At 41.1% G+C, this 7,916-nt stretch overlaps 1 protein-coding gene across 3 annotated transcripts in view; it reads left to right on the plus strand.

Moving 5' to 3' along the window:
* The window catches only part of LOC122562612 (protein-tyrosine sulfotransferase 2-like), an 89,052-nt gene that overhangs the window by 50,452 nt on the left and 30,684 nt on the right, over positions 1 to 7,916 (plus strand). For all 3 annotated transcript variants that reach the window (XM_043715599.1, XM_043715598.1, XM_043715597.1), the window contains exon 2: positions 2,086 to 2,177. The gene's annotated coding sequence lies outside the window, so the exon portion shown is untranslated. The remainder of the gene's footprint in view (positions 1 to 2,085; positions 2,178 to 7,916) is intronic.

Below are 7,916 nucleotides of genomic sequence, written 5' to 3' on the forward strand. Positions count from 1 at the left end.
TGGAGCGGTCTAGGAAGGGGAGGGAGGAGTCTGAGATGGTCCAGGTGGATTTGAGGTCGGGGTGGAAGGTGTTGGTGAAGTGGGTGAACTGTTCAACCTCCTCGTGGGAGCACGAGGCAGCGCCGATACAATCATCGATGTAGCGGTGGGAAAGGTGGGGGGTGGTGCCAGTGTAGCTGCGGAAGATGGACTGTTCCACATATCCTACGAAGAGGCAGGCATAGCTGGGGCCCATGCGGGTGCCCATGGCTACTCCTTTGGTTTGGAGGAAGTGGGAGGATTGGAAAGAGAAGTTGTTCAGGGTGAGGACCAGTTCAGTCAGTCGAAGGAGGGTGTCAGTGGAAGGGTACTGGTTGGGGTGCAAACCTGGTGCTGTGATTTTTAACTTTGTGTTCTAGCCTCTAATACCATTTGATTAATCTACTGCTCCTTGACAACGTTCGAAGAAATATTGGATTCTACATGTGATCTGATGCCATCCAACTCTGAATTGCAACCACTTCTCTTGATTGACAATATTGACACAATTAAGGCAGATATCTAGACTTGGATATGCTCAAGGTAGACTAGCAGGATGATGTAAGAACACGTCAAGCCAGGCAGCAACGGGAGGTGGAAAAGTCAATGTTTCAGATGTAACCCTCCTTCATGACTAGGGGGTGGGTGTAAGGTGAGCTGCAGATAAAGTGTGGGTGGAGGTGGAAGGCAGGGCAGGGCAGAGCAGGGTGGTGAGGTGGGGATAGGTGAACACAAGTAGAGAGTACGATCTGGTTCGTCAATGGGATGACTGAATCCAGTTGATGGCTGGCTGGAAGGGAAGGTCAGAGAGAGGAGTGGAAGGGAGGGGGAGAGGCTGGGAAGGGAGGTTACTTGAAGTTGGCGATCTCAGTGTTGAGTCCTCCAGGTTGTAGGCTGCCCAGGCAGAAGGTGAGGTGTTGTCCCTCCAGTTTGCAGTGGAGGGGGCCAAGGATGGTCATATTGGAAACAGAGTGGGAAGGAAGGGCAGTGGGCAGTGACTGGGAGGTTAGGTCAGCCCCTGCAGGCCTGGCTGAGGTGCTCGGCGAAACAGTCCCTTAGTGTACATTTGGTCTCTCTGATATGGAGAAGACCATGTTGGGAGCTCCGGATACAGTCAACTAAGTTGGAGGAGAGGCAGGTGAACCTCTACCTCACCTGGAAGGATTGTTTGGGGCTCAGGATGGTAATGGGGGTGGTGTGCCGGCAGGTTTTGCATCTTTTTCGATTGCAGTGGACATGCTCAAGGCTGTAATTTTATACTTCCTTCACAATGTTATTCCCATCTCCTTTCTATGGGGCAGATTGGCTAGGGTGACAGAGAATTTGTTGACATGATTGCTCTGCCATTTCTGCTGCTTGCAGCAGAGTAAGTGCCTGTGACTTGCCAACTGTGGAATAGTTGAGGCCCTCCAGACAGAATTAAAGGCCTCGTCCTGCCGTAACTGTTCTCCGTGCCATACAGTGAAGTTTGTTTAACCCCGGTGGGGGCAGTAGATTGATGTGATGGTATTAACGGTTAGCAAGAGAATTGGACAACTTCCTCTTATAATATCGTTGATCTCGTTCTGCAAAACAAAGTGGAACTGAATCCAGTAAGGTGGATACTGGAAGCAGTAATGTTGCCTAATAGAAGGATGAACTCTAATCATTGAGAGTTTTTCAAAATGGAACCAGTAACGTATTAGTGTAAACAGAATTGTCAAAGTCTTTAAACTGACGAACTTTGGGTAGAAGGAGTAAATTAAATGGGAAAGGATTGTCTTGTAACTGTCTCACACTAGATATTTTCAATGCCAAAAATAAAATACAACAGATAATGGAAATCTGGAATAAAAACATGCCTGCTGGGAATATTCAGCAGATTGCGCAATATCTGTGAAGAGAGAAACAGTTAACATTTCAGGTCCATGATCTTTCATCATTTCTATCCAATTCTGGGGAAAAAAAAACACTTAACCAACTTTTTGCTATTGTTCCAAATTTTGAAATGTTAAAATTTATTCAATAACTTTCATCAACAAGTAGTTTTAAATTGCAGCAGTTTTCAATTTTGTTTCTCTTCCCCAGGTTTTTGTAATTTATTCATTTACGTGGAAAAGACAGCAGTAGATGTCAAAATGATGATTTCTCAACACAAGATTGTTAATTCTGCCTCTGAGGTATGACTGATGTTAAATACAGTATATTTCTAGAAACTGCGCAAGATGAAAATTCAAATGTAAACCCTTTTCTGAGAATATAAATATTGTAATATTTAGTGTTTACAGTGTGCATATGTACATGTCACATTTTCTAACTGAAATTGAAAAGTTATTGGTAAAATAGTTTTGCTTCTGAATATAATTGGAAACTAATAGTTGATGATTGTGCTTGAATTTGGTATGAAATGCGAGTTCCAGGAATGTATTTGAGTTCAGTTACAGTGCACCAGAATGGCAGTATACTATCTTTGATTCATTTCTAGTTGTGTACATACAATATATTTTTAAAATACAATTTAGTACATGGGGTTCTGATGATTTTAAATAGTGATATCTTTGAACGATTGATTGTATAGAGTTATAGTTATGTGCACAGAAACAGACCCATAGGTCCAACACGTCCATGCTGACTTATCCATACTAAACTAATCTAGTCCCCTTTGGCCCATATCCCTAAAAACACTTTCTATTCATGTAGCCGTGCAGATGCCTTTTAAATGTTGTAAATATACCCACTTCCACCACTTCCTCTGGCAGCTCATTCCATACATGCACCATCCTCTGCATGAAAAAGTTGCACCTTGGGTATCTTTCACAACTTTCCCCTCTCACCTTAAACTATGCCGCTTAGATTTGGGCCCCCTATCCTGGGAAAAAGACCCTTGGCTATTCACACAATCTTTGCTCTTCATGATTTTATAGGATCACCCTTCAGTCTCCGACACTCCAGGCAAGTGAAGCCCCAGCCTTTTCAGCCATTCCCTACAGCCCAAACCCTCCAACCTGACACCATTGTTGTAAATCTTTTCTGCACCCTTTCAAGTTTAACAACATCTTTTCTATAGCAGGTAGACCAGAATTGAACGCAGTATTCTAGAAGTGGCCTCGCCAATGTCTTGTACATTTGCAACATGACATCACAACTCCTATACTCAGTGCACTGACCAATAAAAGCAAACGTGCCAAACGCTGTCTTCATCCTGTCTACATGAGACTCTACTTTCAAGGAACTATGCACCTGCACCCCTAGGTCTGTTAGTTCAGCAAAACTTCCCAGGGCCTTGCCATTAAGTGTAAAAGTCCTGCCCTGATTTGCCAAAATGAAACACCTCACATTTATCTAAATTAAACTCCATCTGCCACTCCTCAGTCCATCTGATCAAGATCCTGTTGTACTCAAATAATCTTCACTGTCCACCCCATACCAATTTTGGTGTCATCTGCAAACTTACTAACCAAGCCTCCTTAATTTCTATCTAAATCATTTAAACTTTTGATGAAAAGCAGTGGACCCAGCATCGATACTTGTGACATACCACTGGTCACAGGCCTCCAGTCCAGAAAATAACACCCTGTCTCTTACCTTCAAGCCAATTTTGTATCCAGTTGGCTAATTCCTCCTTGATTCCATGTGATCTAACCTCGCTAACCAGTCTACCATGCGGAACCTTGTAAAATGCCTTGCTGAAGTCCATATAGACAACATCTGCCACTCTGCCTTCATCAATCTTCTTTGTCACTTCTTCAGAAAAACTGAGTCAAGTTAGTGATTGATGATTTCCCACTCACAAAGCCATGTTTCCCTAATCAGTCTTTGCCTTTCCAAATGCATGATAATCCTGGTCAAAGCTGATTTTTTTCTTGCATGTATGGGTTCTCCCAGTTTAAGTTGTTGTGGATGGAGTTTCATTAGTGCATTGGCTTGCTTCCATTGGGCACAGGCTTTAGAACCCTCCCCTTCAACTAGAAGATCTTGACCTTCAGGTTGTTGCATGCCATTCAAAACTTTTTGAACCTACCTAGTTTTCGTGGTGTAAGTACAGTCGAAACTGTTTAAGACTAAAACATTTATAATTCTTGATGTTTTAATCATATACTGACTTTATATTAATACTGGAAGGTATGCCAGTGTGTGAAAACACATGAGGTCAATGCTGAGATAATGGCCCAGTCTACGATTATTCTTAAGTGTTAAGATTTTTGATTGAAAAATAACCACAATATAAATTTAATATCAAGTTGATACTGATTCAGTAAGTTTAAAAAGGCATAAGCTTTGAACATATTTATTTTGTTTATGGAGAATACGTCTCATGCAGTGTTTGTTATTTCTAGCAAGCGTAAATAAGCCACAGTACAAGGTTGATTGTCTTATATTAGTTGTTAGTGCAATTATTAGTGTACTTAGGATCATTCAGCAAGTGCATCTCAATCATAGCATATCTAACAGCAGACATTTCGATGTTGAATTACTTTGGAGTTGGTAGTTCTTTGGCATTGCCTCAGCTAAACAGGCCCTCTTCTCCGAGGGTATAATTTGTTGTGATTGTCCAAGCTTGACGTTTCACAATTTGTCCTGATGAGTGCAAAACACAAAGTTTTGTACTGTCAAATGATTGAATTGCATGTTTGTGAGTAGACCCACCCCCTTAAACTGCATTGAGCTGATTTAGTGATACTTTGTTTAAAGTGATATCAGTGCAAGTAAACAGATCAGAAATAAGTTGTTATAAAAACTCTTCTATAATGTTTCTATAAACTGTCATTGTAGCCAGTTGCTTTACTTATAGTTATCAACAGGAGAAGACAATTGGGTTCAAAAACTCCCTCAAGATCTTAACCCAATGCCAAGTTTAAATTAATTAGAATGAAGGAATTGAATATATTTCTCAGTGATTCTCCATTATTGCAAACCCTGTGGAGAAACTATAAACCAAAATAATCAAATTTACCAAACTGCGTAAAGTCTTGTTTGAATCTTGTCTTGCAACATGAAACAGATCCAGATGAAATGAAACCTGAAGTACCGGGCAAATCATTCTTCATATTAAGGAGGCAGATTTACTTTTAAAAGAAGAAACAACAAAAGTAGATTCTGTAAAGGTTCCATGAGACTAGAAAGCAGTAAGTATAACTCTAATTCAGAAGGGAAAGAGGACAAAAACAATAAGTTGCAGGCCAGTTAGCTTGATGTCTGTTGTAGGAAACATGTTAGAATCTACCATTTAAGGTGGCTGTAGCTGTGCATTTCAAAAAAACATCAAAGTAAACAGGAAGTCATGATTAACCAACTTATTAGAGTTTTTTGAAAGAATAACATTGACAATGAATAAAGGGAAGCCTGTATGATACTTGGATTTCCTGAAGGCATTTGACAAAGTTGCCACATTAAAAGGTTATTGTACAAAGTACACTTAGTTCTTCTATAACGCGATGGTTGTGTTCTTGTGCAACCCTGCATTATAGAAAAATCATACTTTAGAAACCGTGCTTAAAGTGTTAGTAATGTAATCGCATTAGCGCCAAAACACACTTTAAAAGTTCGTGCTTTTAAGTGTCCCCAATTAGGCAACCACGTTATTACTAATTCGCTTTAACAAAACGTGCTATAGCAGAACGACCTGTAGGAACTTGTGATGCATGAAGTTGCGTATTAGTGTGAACAAAAGATTGGTTGCCAAAAACAATACTGTATGCATAAATAGGGCTTTTTCTGGCAGAATGTAACAAATGGATTCCCACAGAGGTCGATGATGGGGCCTCAGCTTTTCACAAATTTACATCAGTGTCTTTGAGGGAAGTAAAGGCATGGTAGATAAATTTATAGCTGATATTCAAATAAGAATGTATATTGTGAAGAGGACATAGAGTTGCAAGTGGATATAGATAGGTTGAGTGATGGGCAATAATCTGGTAGATACGGGAAATATGGTGTTCAGTTTGGCAAGAAGAATGAGAAAGAGTATTATTTCAACAAAGATCAACTCAGAATTCTGAGTCTGTGTTCATGAGTCACCAAAAAAATTCAGATGTACCAAGTAATTAAAAATGTTAATGGAGTGCTGCGTTTCATTACAAGTGGGCGGCACGGTGGCACAGTGGTTAGCACTGCTGCCTCACAGCGCCAGAGACCTGGGTTCAATTCCCGCCTCAGGCGACTGACTGTGTGGAGTTTGCATTCTCCCCGTGTCTGCGTGGGTTTCCTCCGGGTGCTCCGGTTTCCTCCTATAGTCCAAAGATGTGCAGGTCAGGTGAATTAGCCATGCTAAATTGCCCGTAGTCTTAGGTAAGAGGTAAATGTAGGGATATGAGGGGGTTGCGCTTCGGCGGGTTGGGGTGGACTTGTTGGGCCGAAGGGCCTGTTTCCACACTGTAATGTAATGTAATCTAATCTAATCTAATCTAATTAGATGACAATCCTCAGAACTGTGAGTGTTAGTAGTAAGAAGATCAATTGAACATGAAAGTAAGAATATTCTCTTCAGTTATACAGGGCATTTTTGAGACGGCATCTCGAATAATCTGTGCAGTTTTTGTCTCCTTATTTATGGACGAGTCTTGCTAATTGATACCTGGAAAGAATGGGTTGTCTTATAAGGAAACCTTGGACAAGCTGGGCTTGTTTCCACTTGAATTTAAAAGACTCAAGGGTGACTTCATTAAAGTATAAGATCGTGACCGGGCTTGATAAGGTGGATATAGAAAGGATACTTTATGTGGAAATAGGAGGCACTGTTTTTAAATTAGGGATCGCCCTTTTATTACTGAAATGAAGGGAAATATTTTCTGAGAGTTGTACAACTTTGGAATATTCTGCTTAAAAGTGTTCAATGATCCCTCATCCAAGGCTTTCTGAGGCAGAGAAGTGGATTCTTGTTGGTGAAGGAATCAATGATTAATGACTAAGTGGAAATGTGCAGTTCAAAACAGAGATCAAATATGATCTTACTGAATGGCTAAACAGGCTCAGAGGGCTGAATGGTCCAAGTCTCCCAATTTCTGTTTGTCTGCATCAATCCTTGCTGATGTGGCACCACGAAATACTCCCTTTATATTTTTTTTCAATGTGCTTACCTCCAAGGTCCATGCTTACCATTGACTTCCTAAATTGGGAATCTGCATCATCATGCTGATTGACATGCACAGGATCGTAGAGAAATTTAATACTACATATATTTCCAACATCTCAACTCTGCAGCAATTTAAATTATTTATTTGTCAGAAATTCCTCTATGAATAAATGTCATTAAATGGTTTGTTCAGCTCTGGCAAACTTAAAACAGCAGGAGTAAAATTATCCACTTGCCAATCTGCTTTACCTTTGTCTTGGTTAGACCATAAGACATAGGAGTGGAAGTAAGGCCATTCGGCCTATTGAGTCCACGCTTTCATTCAATCATGGCTGATGGGCATTTCAACTCTACTTACCCGCACTCTCCCCGTAGCAAGATCAAGAATTTCTGCCTTGAAGACATTTAACATCACGGCCTCCAATGCGCTCCATGGCAATTAATTCCACAGGCCCACCACACTCTGCTGAAGAAATAGAACATAGAACAATACAGCACAGAACAGGCCCTTCGGCCCACGATGTTGTGCCGAACATTTGTCCTAGCTTAAGCACCCATCCATGTACCTATCCAATTGCCGCTTAAAGGTCACCAAAGATTCTGACTCTACCACTCCCACGGGTAGCGTATTCCATGCCCCCACCACTCTCTGGGTAAAGAACCCACCCCTGACATCTCCCCTATACCTTCCACCCTTCACCTTAAATTTATGTCCCCTTGTAACACTCTGTTGTACCCGGGGAAAAAGTTTCTGACTGTCTACTCTATCTATTCCCCTGATCAGCTTATACACCTCTATCAAGTCACCCCTCATCCTTCGCCGTTCCAATGAGAAAAGGCCGAGCAC

This window comes from Chiloscyllium plagiosum, chromosome 25 (genome assembly GCF_004010195.1).
Source record: "Chiloscyllium plagiosum isolate BGI_BamShark_2017 chromosome 25, ASM401019v2, whole genome shotgun sequence".
Taxonomy (NCBI): Eukaryota; Metazoa; Chordata; class Chondrichthyes; order Orectolobiformes; family Hemiscylliidae; genus Chiloscyllium; species Chiloscyllium plagiosum.